The sequence below is a fragment of the Accipiter gentilis genome, chromosome 23 (assembly GCF_929443795.1).
Source record: "Accipiter gentilis chromosome 23, bAccGen1.1, whole genome shotgun sequence".
Classification (NCBI taxonomy): Eukaryota; Metazoa; Chordata; class Aves; order Accipitriformes; family Accipitridae; genus Astur; species Astur gentilis.
In genome coordinates this window covers 508,930-518,533 of record NC_064902.1, presented here as the reverse complement: position 1 = coordinate 518,533, position 9,604 = coordinate 508,930, and positions in this window count along the sequence as shown.

Genomic DNA, 9,604 nt, shown 5'->3' with positions numbered 1-9,604 from the left:
GCCTTCTCCCATTTGGAGAGTAAGACACAACTGAAGTGACCCCTTGTCTCCATCCAGTGAAAACCCTACGGGCCACAAGTATATTTTTCTTTTCAGTCATTATTCCCAATGTAAAACTAAAGGTCTCTTTGAGAAGATGAACAACTCAATCACAAGGTTGGCTTTTTTTGTTGCTGCAGCTACAAAATTCACTTGGCCCGACAAGCACATTGCTGCAGTGTTTAAGCTCAGCTTGACTTCAGCTTGGCTTAGTCCCAAAAGCTCCACTTCTAAGGACTCAGTCAGCTGGCTGAATGACATCCTCCTGTGGGTAACCACGTCCTTAACACGCTTTTATCTGAAATTGATGACAGACCCTGAAGCTGCCTCAATTTCTCATTCTGGCAGTCCTCAAACTTAACTGAAGAGAAATAATGACTTCTCCTGTCCCAGGTGCCAACTTGAACTAAAACAATTCTTTTCTTGGCAACATTTTTTGCCACCTTCCTGGGCTGCACATGCTGTGAATAGTCTAATTCACATTCACACCCAGTCACAGCAAGGTAGTTCTCTCGAGCCTTTACCAGTATCTAATGACCTGACAAACAGAGCATCATTTCTTTTTTAACTACATCTTTCTGATATGACTGCCACAAATACCACAACTCAATCACTAACCTTTAAAAAAAAATTTAATAAAGCAATAATTTTTTAAAATATATTTTTATTTGTACCCAGATACTATTGCTTCCACTCAAAGCTTTACTTAGCACACCATTGCCCTCAACACAAGAAGTGAAATGCAAATAGCCATGATTTCACTGTATAGGGTATGTAACACACTCTTCCCTTGCCTTACGATAATTTGGCAGGCATGAGTTTGAGCAAGATAAAACCAACATCCATAGAGATTAAAAATATGCAAAACTATCACATCAGCTAGCAATTTCTATTAGGTTACATAGTTGGGTTTTTTTCTGTTGGAAGGCCCCTTTCTCTCATTTTCCACCTGGCTGTGGGCAGGCTCAGCCTCCCATCCTCCCATGGCCATCACAGGGGCTGAGGGACCAGCAAGGCCCCGGCCCCGGCTGCCCAAGCGCAGCTCGTGCCGATGCTACAGGCACTGCAGGTGCCGGCACAGGCAATCGCTTCATGGCTACTTATGAATAAAAAAACAAGGACAAAATTTCGAGCCCCAGCTTGGAAGTCTTCAGTGTTGGTAGCTGCATTTGGCAACATAGATGAGTATTTTTTTTTTTTTCTTCAAAGACTATCCCGGGGGCTGAGAAGACGAACCCAGAGAGTGCATCCCACCCACCCCGTTCTCCTTAGTCCATGAGAAGGCTGATCTCAGCAGCAACCCACCTGCCTCCTCTGCCCACCACGGAGCCAGCTCACCGCCTCTCTGCTGCTGGAAGGCTCAGGGCACAGGGTTTGGGATACTGAGACACAGCCCACAGCATGACTGCGGCGGTGTGCTTTTAACTGAAGCTGGTGGGAATATGACTGTCCAACTCAGAGGTCGTACAGAGCGGGACAAAGCCCTGCTTCAAGCTGTGCATGCCTACTGACTCCAGCTATGACGGGCCCCAGCCGGGGTCCCTGCTCTGAGCCGCTCGTACCAGCTCACCGCCAGCCGCTCTCAGAAAGCGGGCTTGCCTGTAGCCAGAAGTGTGGGAGGAGTTTGACATTTGTTTTCGGGGGAAAAAAAAATAAAATCTGAAATTATAAAGCCTCATAAGCTTCACTTAGGGAAACAGTATCATGAAACTGAGCAACTGCACAAGTCTCCTGTACATCTAGGGTCAGTAAAATCTGTGATGTAAATCCCTGATTATCTAAAGCTTGGCAGAAGGCAGAAATGATCTCATGCTTAAAGATCAAACAAAAGTATATAGTCAGATCCTCAGCTAATTTAACAGATGGAGTTGTAACTAAATCCATCTATTTGTACCAGCCAAGGAGCTGCCCACTGTCCATTTTTACAAATAAAGATTTTTCTTTTATGGTGAATTCTCAGTGTTTTTCACAGTGCTGCATTTCCCCTTCTGCAGTTTTAGATGGATTATTGCAATGATTCATTTTATTAAGTGATTTTTATTTTAACCTCTTGCCCTTTTCACTTCATGCAATGGATTTGTCACAGCCTCTGAGTGGTGTATTCAAATATAATTGCACAGATGCTTTGCAACATCATCAATTTGTTCATTTAGCAAAGGGCAGCACTTGAAGGATACACAAGCAGAAGCCTAGTATCAACTTCAAAAAAGCCTGAAGCTCATAATGTAGCTTGTTAAAGGGACTGAACAAAGGAAATAAGGCCAACCAGCAAAGTGCTGAGATATCACTATTGATCAAGATAGTCAAAATGGCACAAGACGCTGAAGAGGGAAAATACTCTTTGCCCCAGACACAAGCAGTCTGGGACAGAAAAGCAAAAATAGAAAGTCACCCAGGCCATCGCAGCAGTCAGCCAGTGACTTCTAAAATACTTCCCACACTTCGTAGACTGCAGAACATCAAAAGGAGCGATTTTTTTTTTATACTCTCTTTCCTCATATCAACAGACTGTTGTACCCCCTGAGCTCTCACCCAGCAGTCTGCATGCAGGGGTCATGAAGGTATATGAACATTTCCCCCTCCACCCCCCCAACAAACACTGGTGCCCGTTTTAAATGGAGTAACTGAGGTCAGGCTGGAAATGTTAACAAATGTTGGGGAGGTTATATTTACAAATAGGATACAAGAAATCCCCTGGAAAGGAGGAGAAAACCCAGAAACGGGCATCACGCCACAGTATAAACCAGTGATGAGCCACCTGCAACAGCATGTGGCAGCCCCAGCCCCAGCCCCTGTCCCGGCCCCTGCCCCACGTGGTTCCAAAAAGAACACTGTTCAACTGCAGCAGCTTCAAAGAAAGGAGATTCAAAGAGAGGAAGCAAATGTGGTCAGAGCTTCCCAGCAAGGGATGAGTAAGCAGGCCAGGCTCTTCAGTCCCAACGAGAGACACCCGGGACGTCCCACGGGAGCTCTGTACAACCCTGGGGGCTGGGGAAGGTTAAGGGGGTGCTGCTCAGTGCTGCTCCCCAGGCAAGGCCTAGAAGGTGCCAGTGGACACCTCAAGAAGAAGGAAGTACGTTCTACCTAAAGTGGAGCTTAGCTGTAAGATTCTTTGACACAGGATATTGTGCATATAAAAAAAATTACAATTATACCATGAAAAAACCCCCATCAGCTAGGTTCTAGGACAAAAATGCTCTAAGGGGCTACTAGAGGCCAGGTACAACCTCTAGCATGGGATGTCTTTGAGCGTCAGGCAGCTGCAGTTGCACTAGAGCACATCCCTAGTGCTCCTTCACATCTGCTCTTGGCCACAGCTGGAGACAGGTTCCTCACCTGGCTGTGCTTTGCGCCCTGGGCTGATACCGGGGCTTGCCTCCCAAATCCATGGGATTCATCTGCACATTACTGTCAGAGAAAGGGGACTGGCACAAACACAGCTCCAGTGTGCTCCTGTACAGTAATTACTTTGTTCCATCTGTAAAGATGTTTATAATGAAAATAAAGACATGTTCCTCGTTTTCACTGCCCTACTGTATTTTCTCTCTCCAAACAGCTCCAGCATCAAACAAGAAATTCAGAGCTTTGTCGTCTTCTCTGAAGCAGCTGTAAGCATCCATCGGTAACAAGGCAATTTGTGAGCACAGGAAAAAAGATTTGGGACTCACATTCCCCCCTGCTACACGCTGTCTTTAGAAGCAGTGTTACATACAGGGGCTATTACAGTTACATGACTGTGCTCACCTCGTGGGGCCTTGTGTTGCTCAGATTTAGCAGAAGCCCGCACTCCCTCACAATGAAGCTCTGAAATGGTGGCACTAGTTCTCCTAAAACCTCAGATTCGTTCTTCTCTTTTTGAAAAAAAAGTCAAATGAGCCTTGTGTACCCCCGTAGTAGCCAACACAGAGGCTGGAGAACGAATAAACCAAATGAGCACACTGAAATCCAGGCATTTTGTAACAGATTAAGGTGCATACTAAATAATCCAGCTGAATAGATGAGTCCCATTGGCGTCTGTCAAAACCTGGCCTAGGTTACCCTGTGCTGATGGTCCCCAGGGGGCACAGCAGATAAGGACCCTCCATCTGACTGTTTCCCATTTCTTGTAAGATTTGTACCTGCCCAAGCCCCGCTGGACACCCCCCCCCCCACTATATCAGATTGTGTGGATACCCTCAAATAATTGGGGGCCAGAGGTATTAAAAGGTCACTTAGCAAAGGCCATTTAGCAAAAAAGTAACTTCTGCACTGACCATTTCTCATTCCTCCTTCATCATTTTAAGTGGTGACAGTGATTTGGAAAAAAACCCTCTTCAGTGACTGATTTGATTTTCTGCAGTCTCGGTGCTGACAGCAGGTCTTGTCCAAGCCACAGAGATCACAGCATGGGTATGAAGAGCTCGGTTATCACTTGCAAAGTACTAAAGGCCCAAATGCAGGTGGAGAAGAGAGAATCCAGTTGGAGCTGGCTCATTCCTGGAGCGCTGTTGACTCTCCGAGCCGTGAGTGCATGTTACTTTTCAGGCTCATCACCGTGCTTGTCATCATGTCCTGAATTAGACACCTGCCAAAGTCCATCCCACGTCTAGGGAAGGGAATAAATAATTGAAGACTCACCATGTCTGCTTGCATTGTCACATCCTTCTCCCCTTGCACTTGGCAGCTCCCTTGTTTGTGTTTTTGCCTTTGCCAACTCTTCTTTCTGCCGGCATAAGACTTCATTTTAGCAGAATAGGAAAATTAATAGAAAAGCACTCAGACTGAAAATTGCACTGGAATGATGTTAAGTAAACCTAATTGATTTGTTAATGAATGCCTCCTGAAACAAAACCAGTTTTGTTCCAACCTCTTAATCTGTGATTCTCAATTTAAAAAAAAAGAAGAAAAAAAAAAGACCAACATCAGTTTAATTAAGTGCAGGAGGGGGATGATGGGCACCTCAGAAAGAGACAGCAACTCCTGGATAAGCAGCTAGTCAAAGGAGAGCCTCACCTAACCACTGCTGGGAAGAACTGAGCAAGCCATCACAAATCCAAGATGTTTAGCTCCCAGACACAGCAGTATTTTGGGATCCAGCAGTACTTGAGCACTCAGAACACCATGGCTTGGTTTAATTCTGCACCAACCACGCTCAGAAAAGGTATTTTGTGACTCTGAGGCAGGTAGGGCCTGATGCCCTTGATCTGTCAGCCCGTATCACAAAGACCTGATGTATTTTACTTCACAGTTGTAACCAGCAAAGTGGAAATGGTTTGTTGGTGCAGCTCAACAGACCATGTACCTCACACATAGAGAAGGTTGTTGACTTATTGCCTGTTTTGGGCATCATTTCTGAAGCGTACTTGATGTCAGGACATCTCAGCTATGGCTATCGCACTTTTTAATCCCCACTTCATTTAAATTCAGTCCCCTGTTTAAACTTGACTGCTGCTGCCACAACTATATTTTTTTCTCTAGTCTTATCACGGCCAGAATATAAAATTCAGCTCTATGCAGAGAGCTGGAAAGGGGCTATTAGCAGCTTAACTCTTATTTATGCACTAATATGAAGGCATAAGTAGGACTTATGTGATGCTTAATCCCTGTGCCAGCCCTCTGCACAGAAGCAAGCTGTTCTCAGAAGAACACATTTTAGGACAAAGGAAAGTCTTAAGCTTACAGATTTTATGGCAAATACTGCCAGTGACTCCTATTTCTTCAGCTTTGGAAGCTCCCGCTTCCTTCCAAATGACAGAAGATGAAGAAAGAATGAAACTAAGGTCCTGACCCTACACCCTTTTATCTGGACAAAATTAGATGCTGCTGTAGATTTATGACAAGCCTCCAGAGAACTGCAGTGATGTTCTCAGAAGAAGGCGGCAGCACTGTGCTCTGGGCCCCTTGTGCTGGTTTCTTTGGTACAGGAAATCAATGCAGACCAAGACAGACTCTACTACAAAAGCGTAGCCTGTGACCTTTCCCTGAAGGTGCTTTGCTATTGCATTATTGTATGTTGCTTTGTTAATATGTTCATTATCATTAAGCATATTTCCCTCAATTTGTTTAGAATGCACATCCCCAAAGGATTTTATTAACGAAGTCACAGTAAATGAGATCCAGGTCTCCTGCTGCATTTCTCAGTGCATTTGGTTGCAATAACAGGAACACTAAACAAGAAAACCTCATAGGGAATAGGTTTTGCCTACTAGCAAGCAATGGGAGCAGTTCATTATAAGATTAAAAGAAAAACAAAAGAAGCCATAAAAGGTTTTTGTAAGGTAAGGTTTGTCATTTGGATATTTTCAGAGTGAACTGACATGGTTTCCACAAGTTCTTCAATCAGATAAGCAAACAATTCTCAGTCTTCTTTCTGTAAACATAGAGCAAAGCTTTTCTCCCACCTTTAAACGGACTGTCAGCACTCAGTAGGAAATCTAGTGTATTAGACATCCCCTACATTAATGACCTAACTTGGATTTGTGGTTAGATTTGAATTTACAAGACCATTCATGCTTGGTGCTGTTGAGGCACCTAACGGTAGACAACCTAGAGACAGAGGCAAACCAGAGGGTCCGTGTTCAAAAACAAAGAGGTAAAAGGAGGAAGAGTAAGTAAAGACCAGAAGAGTTGTCACAAGTCACTGACCAGGCTGGAAACAGGTAGAGAAACTGGCACTCTCTGGCCTCTTTCTCCAACGTACTCCACCACACCATGCCAAGCCTCCAGTTGAGCAAGACCTGCTTAGACCCACCTTAAGCCTTTGTGATGATTTCCCAGAATTTGTTTCCAGAGACATTGCCTAAAACAAAGTTAAGTCATAATCAAGCACTTCCATCTCCAAAATGCTTTGAATACTTGGAATAAGTGAAAAATCTACATATAAAAAAAAGCTGTTTCTTCTAGCTTGTAATTATAAAATGAATGGGTTTTCTGTGTCAGGAAAGCAGCACAAATAATGCTCTACCTTGGTCAGCTCCTGTGAACACTGGTGAAACTCATCTGCTTTCTTTGCAGTAGTTTTCTGAAAAGATACAACTACCCTTACAAAAAAAAGACCCAACAATGTAGTAGATTATAGGAAAGCTTAATGAAAAAGGCACTGCCTGTGCTTCCTAGCTTGACTCATACTGACATCAGATATATTTGGCGATACAATTCAATTTCAGTAGCATGGCTTTGAGAAGAGATAAGAAGAGGCATTATTAACAGTGGTGAAGATAATAACATAAGGGAAACCAAATCTCTTGTCTAACAGTTTGCCACAAGGTTCTGAATATTTAGTATTTTAAATATGAATGCATTGCTTCAGTTCAAGTTTACCCCAAGGAAAAGAATTGCTTTAATCCTGGAATTTTAAATGTAGATGTCTGCTTAGAGCCAGCTATAAAAATAAAACAGTCATAAAAAATACAAATAAAGTATTTGTAAGAGTTCTGCAGTCTAGAACTTGTATTTATGTGAAGAAAACCTCAGCAATATTGTTCCTATCATATTTGTCCTAACGTAATCACTTCACAGTCTTCCACACTTGCACATAGTACAAATGGTAGATGAATCTGGGTTTTCCTGCATGTCTAAATGTAGCAGATGCTGTTAGGAGGAACTGGTCTTTACTTGGCTAGAGGACAGAGCAAGATCTTCTTCCTTCCGCAGTGGTGTTGAAACAAAAATTAATTTAAAGAAAGACAGAGAGTGTTACCAAGCGGCATGTACAGGTGGGAGGACTGGATCCCCCTGAGCTCTGCTGTGCTGCAGCCCCCTCCTGCCAGTGCTGCAGCACCGGCTCTGCTGAGGAGAGGGAATGAGGAGTACATGCAGTAAAATCGTATTTGAGTTGCTAAAGCCAGAAGTTTGGGTTCACACACGGGGAGCAGACCTACTGAGCAAGAGGGGGCAACTCCCCCCCACAATCCTTCATTTTTCAGAGCACAGCTGCAGTCAAGGAAAGAAAAATGACATGAAAAAGAACCCAACTTTTGTTGAGCCCTCCACTACAACATCTGCTCAGCTGCTAAAGGTCTGAGATGTGTGATGAGTTAACCAAGTTGCTCATCAAGTCTGGTTTGCCACGTAGACTGGATGAGGCAGGACCATTCCCATTGCTTGGTTGTACTGGAAAGAGAGGCAGGGTGAATTCGGGCAGAGATCGTGGTGTGGTGCTCTGCCACTCGCCACCTGAGTGGGTGTGAGGAACCTCAAAAACCCCTCCAGAGGTACCTGAAGAAGAAGGTTCATAGGGCTCGAGCCAAATAATACACATACCAGGGGCAACCTCTGGCAGGCAGTTCACGGGACTTTCTGCACCTCCACGGTGGGATGACGCTGCACAACAAGGCAAGCAAGGTAGGCATTGCCGGCACAAGGCTGTCATGTGCAACACAGAGAGGTAGCGAGTTGACAAGGTTTATTTCCGTGCATTTTTCTACTTCTGGCTGACCCACTTTTGTTCCTGAAAAAACCTGGCATTATCATTCAAACAAACCTGGCCAGCAAATGTCTACTGCGAGTGCTGGCGAGGAGATGACAAAATGCCAATTTTTGTGCTGCAGGGAATTAGAAATAAAAACCTAAAATCCATAAAACCCACACACTTACAGAAAGACACTGGTGATAAGTTCTTACTGGTCATTTCAGAGTTTTAAATCCAGAGTTGCACAGAAGCATCTTCATAAAACAATGAATTATATTATTCATTTACCCATTAGCCTTTTTTCTCCTTTTGATCATTTGCTTCCCCTTGGGCTTGTTCAGTAAAATAAACTTATATTCCCCAGGGGAAAAAAAGGACTTTCTTCCTTACTGAGCAACTCAGAAGCACACTTGGCAGGCCGTGTGCTGAGGAAGGCTGCTGATCCAAACCCAAATCACATGTCCCAGAGCTGTACCAGATGAAGGCATGAAAGATGTACGCTGGTTCCTCCCCTGCTTCACGACTGCAGGGTCTGCTTCACTCTGATCCCGTAACGCCGACGGCCTCGCTCCTGTGAACGCACCTTGTTATTTCCAGCAGAGGTAAGAGGGAAAGCGGCAGCTGGGTGTCTCCTGCAGACAGCTGCAATGAGGGGCTGCAAGATAGGCACTGGAGAGAGAATATCTCTGAGTTCTTGTTTCTGTATTTTTGTTTGAACTGGTAATAAATTCCATCCCTAAGGGTGGTGTAAATCTGTGGGATGTACAATGCTCAGAACAGGGCTCTTGCTTTATATGTGAAAGGAACTTGAAAGAGAAATTGTCCAAGGAGCTCAGCTTCAACCTCAGACTAAATTTCATACACCTCGCAGCTTATTACAGGCATGTACAGAATTTGCAGGATTATTTGGGCTGCTCTTACTGCAACTGTGAATTTTCTAGAATTGTAGGCAACCAGCTGAGTACATGGCTGGCTCTACATTTCTTTTCAGGCTCTGAAAGACTGTCTGGGAAAACATCTATTAGCTTTTATTTTACGTTTTTAGTTTCCCCAGCAGGGAGAAAAAACACCAGAACTTGCCAATGAGGAAAGTGAGGTGTTTTTTTATCTTTTTAAAAGGAAAAAAAAAAAAAAAAAAGTGCTCCCAGCTTATCCCATCAGAACAGAAATTCGGAA